This window comes from Typopeltis vanoorti, chromosome 22, assembly GCF_054136105.1.
Source record: "Typopeltis vanoorti isolate ZY-2024b chromosome 22, IOZ_Tvanoo_1.0, whole genome shotgun sequence".
In the NCBI taxonomy this organism is placed as follows: Eukaryota; Metazoa; Arthropoda; class Arachnida; order Uropygi; family Thelyphonidae; genus Typopeltis; species Typopeltis vanoorti.
Window position 1 is genome coordinate 30,152,572 of NC_143570.1, and position 12,745 is coordinate 30,165,316.

Sequence of the window (12,745 nt, forward strand, 5' to 3'; positions counted from 1 at the left end):
GTGAAAATTTACTATAATATTACTTTAAATTTTCCTTATTTGTAAAAAATATATTTATGGCTCTCAAATAATTTTTAAATTGTTGTAAGGGACAGGTTTGGCTCTTCCGTCTCAAAAAAGTTTGCTGACCCCTGATATAGATGATCAATAACAGCGATGATAATGTATGCCCTTGTCTCACACCTGATTTAACATCAAACCATCTTCTGTACCTCCTTTCATTCTGACTTACAACTGAAATATAGACTAAGCATTGCTTATATAATGTCCTATTTACAACATATAACACTGATGTTTTGAACAGCTTTTCTCTTGAAACTTTATCATATTCCTTTTCTAGATCTACACAACTTAAATACAGATCTTTGTTATATTCCCATGATGTCTACACAATTTGTCTTAAAGTGAAAATTCGATCCTGACAACCTCTATTGGGCTTGAATCCAGCTTATTCTTCTGCATTCTTCCCTTCCACAATTTTTCTTAGCTGTTTTTCAAGCATACTTGCATAAATCTTACAAGGTACACTTAACAGTAAGGAAATATCTCTGCTATTCAATTTTATTTCCCTTTTTATAGATGGGTACTATGAGAACTCTACTCCGATCATCCATATTTGGAGTATTTCAAATATGGAGGTATATTATACCTCCATATTTGAGTATTTCTTGTGTATCATTTACTCAAGCTGCCTTTCCAGATTTCATGTTTTTGAAGACTTTTTCTACTTCAAGTATTGATATGTGTTCCTGATTGCATTCCTCTTCAGCGTTTTCTACCATCACAGTGTCATTGCTTGTTTCATTTAGCAATCTTTCAGAGTAGTTACTCCAGACATTTGGAATATTTTCAGTTTTCATGCCACCTTTATCATCTATTCCTTTTACAGTATCTTTCCTCCATTTCTAAGCTTTTTAATGGTCTCTGGGATAGTTTACCACTGTCCTGATATTTATTTTCTATGTTCTTACCAAAGTGGCTTCTCATGGCTTTTGTTAGCCAGCTTGACACAGTGCTCGCTTACTTACATTTTACTCTGTATTCTCTAAGATCCAAAGCTGATTAACTTGCTAGAAACTTATAAGTCAGTTTCTTCTTTTCCTTGACTGCCTCTTTAGTTTCGAGTCTACCATGAAGTTTAAATTTTTCTATTCTTGCAGACAACCTCATCATATACCTCTGTGGCTGAATCAATTAATATTTTCTTTAGGGTTTGCCACTGAATTTCCAAGGTTTGTTTCTTGTTTTCAATATTTTTTAATTTTTTCTTGAACTATATTGAGTCTACAATTTACCACTGAAAGCTGAATAATTCTGATTCACTTTAAAACTTTCTTAACCATTCTTATTTTCAATATCAGATTCAATTCCATCCTGCTCAACAACAAATGGTGATTATTTCCAATTTCAAATCCTCTATATAACTCTTGTGTACTTAACCAGTGGAAAAACATTGCTATCTAGAATAGCATAATCAATACAACTTTTCTTATCTCTTTCATCTTTGCTCCATGTGAATTTATGCACTTTTTTATGTTGGAATGCAGTGTTAGTAATAACTAGTTCACGTCCTGAACAGAAATCCATCAGGTGCTTACTATTATTATTATTAGCTTTGCTCTTATCTCCAAATTTTCCCCAGAGGATTTCTATGTTTGGTAATCATTTCCTACGCTGCTGTTTAGATATTCATCAAGGACTTAGTTTGGGTCAGCTGCCTTCTCTAATGCTACTAAAATTCCTCTGCTTCTTCCCTTATAAATCTGTAGGACCATAGACACAAATAAGTCTCACTGTCCAATTCACCATTCTGATATTTGCCCACATCATTCTACTTGATATTGCATACCATATAAGCAGATTTATCCTCATATTTAGTGTTGAATACTATACTTACTCCTCCTTTAACCTGATTGCCAATGAATGAATATAACATATTTTTTTGTTACTTAGAAATATCTCACCTTTTTGTTTTTGTTTCAGTAATATCTAATAAGTCAATCAGGAACTTATCCAATTCTTCTGCCAGTTCCATTTCTTTTCCATTAATGATGTCTTTTTTTTTTCAGGTGCAAACTTTGTTTGCTCACACTTGGATAAAGGATTAAACTAAATTTATTATAGTCTAACCAAGTTGGAAAAAAAAAAAAAATTAACTTTCAACATCTTTCTCTAAATCCAGAGTAATTTAATAAAAAGGTGGCACACCTTTTGGCAACTCCTATAGGTAAAGATGACCTCTCATTGCTTCTGCCTGGTATCTCCACTCTGGGCCTGGCTCCCACCCAAGAGATCTCAATAAAGGTCGAAACTAGTCTGGGTAATGGCCCTTCCCTTAATGCATAATGCAAGGAGATGTGTTTTGCATTATGGGAGATACTGAGATAGGAGTGATGTTAGCTTGGTCCACCTTTGCTACGAGTTGCCCAGTGTTGTACTACCTTATTCCAGTCATGAAGATATTTTCAGGCACAAACTTTGTTTGCTCACACTTGGATAAAGGATTAAACTAAATTTATTAATGTCAATCTTGTACTCAACTGATGTTGAGTTATGATCTGTTCCAGTAGCTGAGTTTTCACTGTTTGTCTTGGTTCCCTGACAAAATCAACTGGGACATTGTTTATTCAGGCAATAAGCCACCTGGCATGAAATTCTGTCATGTTGTACCATCATTTTGCATTATGGTTTAAGCTAATAAGAATACAATTTGATTGGATACACCCCAAACTGCCAGCCCATCCTTGTTCATTCAGTATCTAGGTAGATACCTAACAGAGTGCACACCACGAGGTGAGGACAGGACATTAGGTCAGAAGCCTAGTTGTTTCTCTGAATTCCTTAAAAGGCTATGTGGAAGTCTCCTCCCAGTTATCCAGCTCTGTCCCTTAAGCACCCCATTATATAAAATGTGTATCTCAATATTTTTTGTTCTCCATTGCAGCTCTTTTTTGATTTCTTAATATTCAATCTAGCTTTTGGGCTCTAATTATTCTCTAATTATTATACATTTCATTCAGCCTACTAAACTGGAAAATTCCTAATTATTTTCTTCTGAGGCATTCTGTTCAATATCATTACAGCTGCTGATGATCAAAACAAGCAACCTGGTAATATATTTTTACATGCATGGAAAAAAGACACATATATATTATATTGCTATATTTCTAATGCCCACATGATTATGCCTTGGTTTTTTATCCATCATGTTAAGTATAAAGGAAAGAGGTTGATGATCAGATTTTACATGTTGTTTCAATAACAAATACCTAAATGTTCTTAGCAACATAATTATTGCCAATGCCTCATTTTCAAGTGATGAATAAGTAATTCAGAATGTGAAAGGTTCCTGCAAACAAAAGCTATTGGTTTAAAATTTTCACCTTCTTTCTACTTCAAGATCGAAGCAACACAAGCACTGGAAGCATCTTCAGACAAATAAAATGTCTCACTAAATTTAGGATGTGCTAACAGTGTAGATTGTGATAAGATATTGTCACAATCTACACTACCACGAGATTTTTTTTTAGAGCAAGAATCAGTTCTTGCTCTAAAAAAAGGAGCAAGAACTGATTCTTGCTCCTTTTTTTGTTAAATGCACAAAAGGGTTTTATGATATTTGAACAATATGAAATAATAAAGGCAGGCATAGAGATATTCTTAAATATCTCTATGCCTGCCTCACTGTTTCTGGAGGCAATGGATCTGAAACTGCTTTAACATTTGATTTAGAGAATTATTCCATCTCTGTTAATTATATACTAGGTATCGATTCAACTTCCTTTTAAAAAAAAAAATACGTTTAGAACATTTGAATCAGAAATTAGCTTTTTCAAGTTTATTTAAAACTGCAAAATGAATATTAATATGTTCTTTAGTTCCTTTTGGATAAATAAGAACTTCTTTTCCTAAATGATCAGTCAATATACATAGTTTCATCAGACTGAAAGGACATGGCAACATTTCTTGCACATGTAATCAGAAGAGCCTGAATTTCTGCACCTGGTGGTAAATGAAAAATAATTATCTTCATAATACTTTAAAAAATTATGGTTTAACACATGTAAAGGAAATCAGTATTTATTGAAAACTTTTATATATTTTGCTCACTGTAATATTACCATCATTCAGAGAGACAGAGAGAGCAAAAGAGTTATAACATTTGAAATATGAATGCAAGAATAAGTAAAAACTGCATGAGTATACTTTCAGGTGTCTTGGTTGCAGTTCAGTGAATAGGAGAAAACACTTTAAAGTTCCATGGAAAACCAGTATATTTGTGTTCAAAATTAATTAAAAAATTAAATTTAAAGTAGGGTAGAAATCCTCTTTACATCAGATTGCAGTCTAGCTAAAGGATGATAATTATCATTTTTTGGTTGATGGTTTCTTTATATCCAACATAGCCAGATATAAGGTTGCAGAAAAATAGTGTTTCCAGCAATGCAGGAGAGTTTATGTGGTAGAATAAATTGTATAAGCAAATAGATGGAGCATTTGGAAAGCTAACTGTTTAATACCATTTTATCTCAATCTCATATCTGGCTATGTTTTGTTGATGATATCTCTGCAGTCTGGTCTTATTCTGAAACAGAATTCCTTCAATTTTTGGACAGAATATACTCCTTATAAACCTGCATGAAGTTCACTATTGAGTATAAATCTAACAACGGTCTTCCCTTTCCGAACACCTTAATAAGTCATAACTGTAGGTAATACTGAGTTTTCCATTTATGGGGAAGCCTTCCTTCATTGGCAGGTATATTCACTCAAGCTTCATGTCATCATCCTTCACAAAAGACAGGTATTATCAAAAGTATTGGATACACAGTATGCACAATTTGTTTTTTGGACTCCTTTCTATTAGAAGAATTAAATAAAATAAGAATCACATTGTTGAATAAGGGATATAATGAAACCATCACCATCCAGAAATAATTGATAATTTATCATCATTCTGCAGACTACAATCCGATTCTAACAGGATTTCCGAACAAATAGCAAGGATTCTCCAAATTAATATTACACGTGGCCATTTTCTAATTACAGGGATGTAAATTTCTGAAATCGAAAAGATTTAAGTTTCTTATTTCTTATATCTTTAACTTATATCTTACTATTTGCAACCAAATCCTTTGATTTCACCAATGCAATATATTCATATATATTTTTATTTTATAAATGCCAATTCTTGTATGATGTTTTCATTTAATTATTCTTTTATGCTTTAAACAAAACTGATTAGAGAAAACTGATGATCATGTAATTTTGGTCATTGAGCACACAGCAGAATAACATAACTTCTGTTCTAGCTTTCTGATACAACTCACTCAAATAAATAAAATCTTCATTTTCTTCTCTTCAAGGATTAGGCATTTGCCTTTACCAGCTTCACTGGTCTTCCTCTCTCTCTCTCTCTCTCTTTCTCTTTGATCTATATTTATCCACCTCTTCTGGCAGCTGATACCTTTATCCTAAATAGATGTTCTTTTCATTTCTCTCTATATTCTTTGTTCTTTTCATTTATGTTATAAAGATCTAGTTCTTTTCTGATGTCTTAATTTCTTATAAGGTCAAATTTTGTGCATCACTTAATTGTTCTTAAAAATCTCATCTCTGCAGCTTGTATTTTACTTTCATCTTAATTTTTAATTGTTCATGTTTCTGAACCATATAACAGAGTGGGAATGGCCATTATTTTGTAAAATTTTAGTTGAATTTCTCATCGTTTTTAATTTTTAACAATTTTTAATTGTTCTACAGATTTTCGGAAATTTCTTTATTTTTTGATCAATATCTTTATTTTTAAATATGTTATTATGCAGCCTAAATAATTAAACTATGCTACCTGTTCTATTATTTTATTTTCTATGACTATTTTTAACCTAACATGATCTCGACCTTTAAATGCCATGACATTTGTTTTGTTTTGTGAAATTTTTAAATTGTATTATTGTCTTATTTTCAAAATGACCTTCAAAAATTCGTAAACTGATTTTTGAAGGTCATCTCTCATTGTCTTGTAATATAATCTGATTATCTGCATACAGCATTGTACTGATAACAGTTCCTCTGAACTGGATAACTAATTTTATTGTTGTTTTCCATATTTCAATAATCTGATCAATATGTATATATTGAATAGAGTTGGAGATAAGCTATATCCTTGTCTGACATCCTGATTTATTTCAATCTCTTCTGTTAATTTATTACCTAACTGCATTTTTGTATTTTTATATAAACTCTGTATATATTTTTTTCCCCTCATTATATTCCATATATTTTACCAAATGTTTTCTTGTAATCTACAAAAGTCATATGAGTCTCTAAATTAAATTCTTGTCTTTTTTTCAATAATTTGTTTTAGCACATAAATAATATCTATACATGATCTTCCATGTCTGAAAGCATTTTGTTCTTCTAAGAGTAGATTGTTTGTAATATTTCTAACTCTTTTATTGAGGATTTTACTGTAACTTTTGTAACCTGTAATTAATAAACTTTTGCCTCTATAATTTCCACAATCATCTCTGTCTCCTTTCTTAAAAATAGATACAAGCTTAGCTTTTAACCACTCTGATGGAACCTCATATTTCCTTCAAGTTATTTATTAATTTTAAGAATCTGTGGTGTAAATATTCTCTGCCATATTTCCAAAGTTCTGTATTTATGCCATCTAATTTGGTTGATTTTCTGTTTTTTGATAATACTTTCATTGCTTCTTTTATTTCTTCCAATGCTATTGGTTCGATATCAGTGCCGATTTCTTCATTATTATTTTCTGTTATTAAATTTGGGTCATACAAAAAATTCTTATAATGTTCTATCCATTGTGTATTATGTTGATTTGTGCTGTATCTCTTTCTTCATTGTTTAATTTCCTTAATATTTTGTAGGCTATGTCCTATCTTCCATGCATGACTTCTATTTTATTAATAAATCTGTCCCGAGAATCTTGGTGAGCTTTCTGTACTATGGTTTTAGCTATATTTCTTTTGATTTTGTATATTTCTTCTGTTTCCTTTGTATATTTTTGAAGGGAAAAGTGTAAGTTTCTGGGATATGGTAAGCAACAATGGGATGAAAATTTATATACTTGGTGGGGAAACTTTAAAGAAAGTAGAGAAGATGAGATATCTAGGAGTAATAGAGGACAAGGACCTCATTCAGGGGCCACATTGCACAAGTTGTGAAGACATCACATCGGATAATAGAAATGATGTGGAGGACCCTGACATGCAGAAATAGAGAGGTTATGATGCCATTGTAAAAGGTCTTGATCAGGCCTTATACGGATTATTGTGCACAGATTTGGTCACCAGGTTTTCATGGTGATGAGGATATGTTGGAAAGGGTCCAAAGAAGATTTGCAAAGGTAAGTAGTCTTTGGAATGTGGAGTACAAAGACAGATTGAGAGAATGTAGTTACCAAGCCTCAGGTGGAGGAGGGGGGGGGGATTTGATTGAGACATAAAAACTAGTCAGGGGTTGTTATCGCATTGACATGGAGATTTTTCATAGAATGGGAGGGGAGGGTATAACAAGAGGCCAGTGCTGGAAACTGTATAAGGAGGGTGTGAGCAGAGGAGTGAGAAGCAGGTTCTTTGCATGGAGAGTGGTTGGTGAGTGGAATGCAATGCCTGAGTGTGTTGTGAATATAAATGCATTGAATCAATTTAAAGCACAGTTGAATGAGCACTGTGTGCAATAGTGTGTATCTTCCATAATGAGTCTCTGACTCCATGGAGGTCAGATGTTAATAATAATGATAAATATCTCCTGCTATTAATATATAGTCATTTTTATTACATTTATTTAACTTTTGTAGTTTCTCATAAAATTGTTCGGAATCCTCTTTCCTACCTTCTTAAGGGCATATACTTCTATGATATTTAAGTCACTTCTACTTGTTTTTAATTTAACTGTTATAATTCAATCATTTACAAAATTGTACTTTTGTATTCTATTTTTCAATTTATTATCGATTAAAATGGCCACACCACTAGAAGCTCTGATACATTGGTCCACTATATTGCATAGTAAAACCATCTATGTATTTTGTTCCCTTTAATTTCTTTTTTGTTTCTGTTATGAGAGCTATAGTAATATTTTTAGTTTTCAGTTGTTTTTACCAATTCTAATAATTTTGTTTTTATGCTTTGTGCATTCCACATGGCTACTTTCAAAATGGGTAATTGTATTTATTTTAAAATAAATAAAATACTCTTTAAACCACACACACACACACACACACACACACACACACACACACACACACACACACACACTGAATCAACTATACAGAAATGTATCATATCACCTAAAACTTTCATTCACTAATTATATTTCTCAGATATAAAATATGTTTCTATAAATCCCTCATTGATACTGCTTGGAAATCATCTAAGTTTGAATTGTTGACTGATGTTAGGTTATTTATCTAAAAAGAAAGATTCTCTCTTTCTCACACTATTCTTACAACAACAACAACAATAATTAAAGTAATAAGACTGTTCCAAGGTTTGCATGACCAATCGTTAGAAGAAATTTAATTTACTACTGTGGTGGTTACTTCAGTCCAAAGAATGCCTCATTAATCATTAAACTTTCTCATGCGCATCTTTCACTGTTGCAAATAACTATATTATCCACTACAGTATATTTTTCCCTTTCTGTTCAATTCCCTTCTGTTCTCTTATGTAGCCTCAAGCAACATCTGTTTTCTTTTGATATTTCTGTTTAGTTGTCTACATTAACATTTCTCTCTCTCACTCTCCCTCATCAAGGGAGGCTCTACAACACTTGTACAAGCTGATCCACTTTCGATCATTGCTCTGTGAGAAAAATTTCTCTCTTACCCTTTTCTTAACTGTGAACAAACTTAACTTTCACAGATGCTCCTTTGTTCTCTCTCCACCTTCATATAATAAAAAATTTCATCAGCTGATATAGATGTCAATCATATCACTCCCCTCAACCTCTTTCTCCTGGTAATCAGAGCCTGCAGTCCACATACTCTCAATCAGTTCTCAATTCCATAATCCCAATATAATCATTGTAACACTTACCTGCACCCTTTCCACAGCCTGTTTATCCCTTCAGAACTCAAGAGACCAAATCTCTGCACAATAGCCCAGTGAAATTATATCAAGGCCTCTGACTTATTTCAAAAATGACTTCCTTATACTTACAATGTTCGTTTCAACAAAGCAATTATTCTCTGATTTGTATTTGCAATTTTTGCTATATGATCTTCAAACTTCAACTTCCTATCCACTATGATAATGCTAAGATCCCTAGCCTCATCAGTTTCTTGTAGCATAACTGCCTCAATATAATATGCCATTGAAAATCGTATCACTTTATGCTTATTGACATTTAATTGATAACATTATCATTTGTCCACAGTTCCAGCCTATTCAGATCATTTAAGAAGTGCTGTATAGCAAAGGTTAGTCAATTGATAGAGCCTCTGCTACTAATGGCTCGCAAAAAGATAAGCAAGTTTGAGCGTAGTTAGTAGTTGGAAGGGGTCAATCGTTCAATGCTGTTGGCACACTCTCCCTTGATGACGCTTTGGACTCCCTGGAGGTGTCACATAATAATAATCAGCAGCACCCCTCATTGCCTATCATTGTCATATCTATCATTGAATCATCAGCTAATATTTCCTGTCAGGTCCTTTCCAATCATGTATAGGTTCAACAACAATGTTCCAAGACTGATTTCTAGAGTATACTATCAGTGACCTTACATCTGGCTGATTCCCTCACCCCATATACTATTTTCTGATACCAGTCCTTCAACCATCCACTTATCCAAGTCAAGAGTTTATATTCGAATCTCATATTCCCCAGTTTATACAAAAGTATTTCATGTGGCATCCAATCACATGCCTTAGCAAAATCTAACAATATCAGAGTGTATCCATTCTCTTTCCTGAGCCAAGACTCAAGTTATACAAACAAGTCAAGGGCACAGCTAATTTGGCTGAACATTCATTTAGCATTCGTGCTGTTATTCCATCTGTCCCTATTGTTGAATTCGTATGCATGTTATGCACCAGCTTTTCGACCTCATTATCATACACCTGTATATCTTCAACCAATGTAGTAGAAGCACTGTGCACCATGTTATATACACTTGGTTGATATATCTTAGTAAAGTGAGCACTGAGTAACTGAACAATCTAATCAGTCTTCTGACACAAGAGTGCTATCTGCATTCAGTAAAGATATTCTTCAGCATTCTCTCTCTTTCTTTTATTTGTGGCATAACAATAAAATTCTTTTGGATTCCCTTTAGCATGCACAGCCAATTTTTTGCATACTTCAGTTAGCTTTCTGCACAACACATGGAACTTTTCTTGCCTGTGATTTATAATTTCATAACTCCTCTCACTCTTTTGTTAAAGATACCAAGCAATTTTATAAGCTAGGTTTTTAATCCTTTTTCCCAAGTAGGCAAACTGGCTCCCAATGACGAGACCTCAATAAAGGTTGAAACCGGTATAGGTAGTGACCATTACCTTAATGCACAGCATCATACATCTCTGCAAGGAAATGTGCTTTGCATTAGGGGAAAATTCTAAGGAAAGTGATCAGAGCTTACTCCACCTTTACAACGAGTTGCCTGGTGTTGCACTACGTGCAGCCGCAAACTTGACTTACTTATCTGTTTGCTTTCTTGGGAAAAAGGATTAAAAACCTAGCTTATAAAATTGCTTGGTATCTTTAACATAATATATATCCAAGGTAAAAAAACTTTCTACATCTTACTCTCATTCTGAGATTTTTACTTAATGAGGTCAAAGCACCTTATGGCAACTTGTTTAGGTAAAATATTTATAAGTTTCTGTATTACTTCACCCTTGCCATTTAGGTCTGGCTCCCACTGACGAGACCTCAATAAAGGTCGAAACCAGTATGGATAGTGACCATTACCTTAATGCATAACATCATACATCTCCGCAAGGAAATGTGCTTTGCATTGGGAGAAAATTCTAAGAAAGTGATCAGATCTTACTCCACCTTTACAACGAGTTGCCTAGTGTTGCACCATGTGCAGCCGCAAACTTGACTTACTTGTCTGTTTGCTTACTTGGGAAAAAGGATTAAAAATCTAGCTTATAAAATTGCTTGGTATCTTTAACATAATATATACCCAAGGTAAAAACATTCTACATCCTCTCACTCTTATTCACAGGATATTACTCCCACATCAACTCCTTATGGATTTCTTGTTTAATAATTGCACATTCCTATTTATTCTTCAAACTCTAGGAATGCATTTAGATACTACCTCATTTAAGAACTTTTACAAAAATTCCCATGCATTGCTGATATCTTTCCCAATCAGTAACTGATACCATGGGACCAAACATAGTATTTTCCTGAGTTTTTTCATAATTTCTGGCTTTGTAGATCAGCATGTAACTTGTTCTAATTGGAACATCTATATAGTTATCTACTTCCCAGGTAAGTATAGCATGATCACTGTCACCAACTGGTGGTAAAATAATCACAATCCTAAATGATATCATGATATCCCTTCTGACGTTAAGATCAAATCTTACACTCTTTGACCTCGTGTTCCTTCTTTCACGTGCTGCTTGAGAAAGTTGTCTTGTAACAAGTCAATAAATTCTCCTTCATTCTTATGAGATTAGATTTCTCTTCTATGAAATCAATGTTTGGATAATTTAAGTTACCTATAACAATTACTTGTTTAGTACCCATAAAGGTAATTTGGCAATGAATTTCTTTATCCCCTAGCAAATGAACCACCAGGTCTGTACTGATACTCCAAACCACATATTTAATACTGTTAGCCTCCACTTCACACCATATAGCCTCAAACTCACCATTACATGCAATAGTAATACTGTTATAGCTTTCATGGACAACTCATTACTCCATCATATTTTAACATAAAAATGTGTGCATACATTAACAAGAAAAGCACAAACAAGAAATTAGAAAATTTTATTGACTATGTAACTGTTGATAGTGATATCTTCGCATAGGTTTAGGGTATAAGAATATAAAGGAAATTTGGAACTGAAGGTCACCATTTAGTTTTGATAAGGATATAAATGAAGATCCTGTAGAAAGTTTGATTATTAGTTTATTAGTTAATAAATCCTGTCATTGACTGCCAAATGTAAAAATAGGCTTCGAGAAATATCAGATTTCTATATTAAAATCTAAGCAATACAAGCAAGATGTATACTACTATGATAACTCTAATTTATTCTTAAAAAAGCCATATTTATTTCTTCAATAAATCAGCAAATTGGGTAAAATCTTTTTTACACTTCTATTTACAAAAAAAAAAGTGAAATAATACCAAGATACATTAAAAGATATATACAATATCCTGAACTTTAACTACAATGGAAATACACCTTAAAAGCTAAAAAGATAATTAAACAAATCACATCTTATCTGGGCCCAAAATATGCCAGCTAAAATGAACATCAGTGTCTCTTAAATGAATTTGGACTTCTTTCATAAAAGTTGAAAGAGAGGTTTCTTTCATCTCTTCAGTGAAAACTTCCTTTATGTGTATGAATAGATTTTCTATTCATATTCATACACTGTCCAACATTTCTCCTTTAATGTTTTCTAGCAAAATTATATATATATATATATATATATATATATATATATATATATAAACATTCCTTCTTCTTCAAGATTCACAACTTTTTTCTCTTCCTATGCAATGGATTTCCAAGGAAAAT

At 32.8% G+C, this 12,745-nt stretch overlaps 1 protein-coding gene across 5 annotated transcripts in view; it reads right to left on the reverse strand.

Annotated features, from left to right (window-relative positions):
* Positions 1–12,745, reverse strand: part of LOC150094270 (protein DOP1A) — a 613,349-nt gene that overhangs the window by 291,398 nt on the left and 309,206 nt on the right. The gene's annotated exons all lie outside the window — the stretch shown is intronic.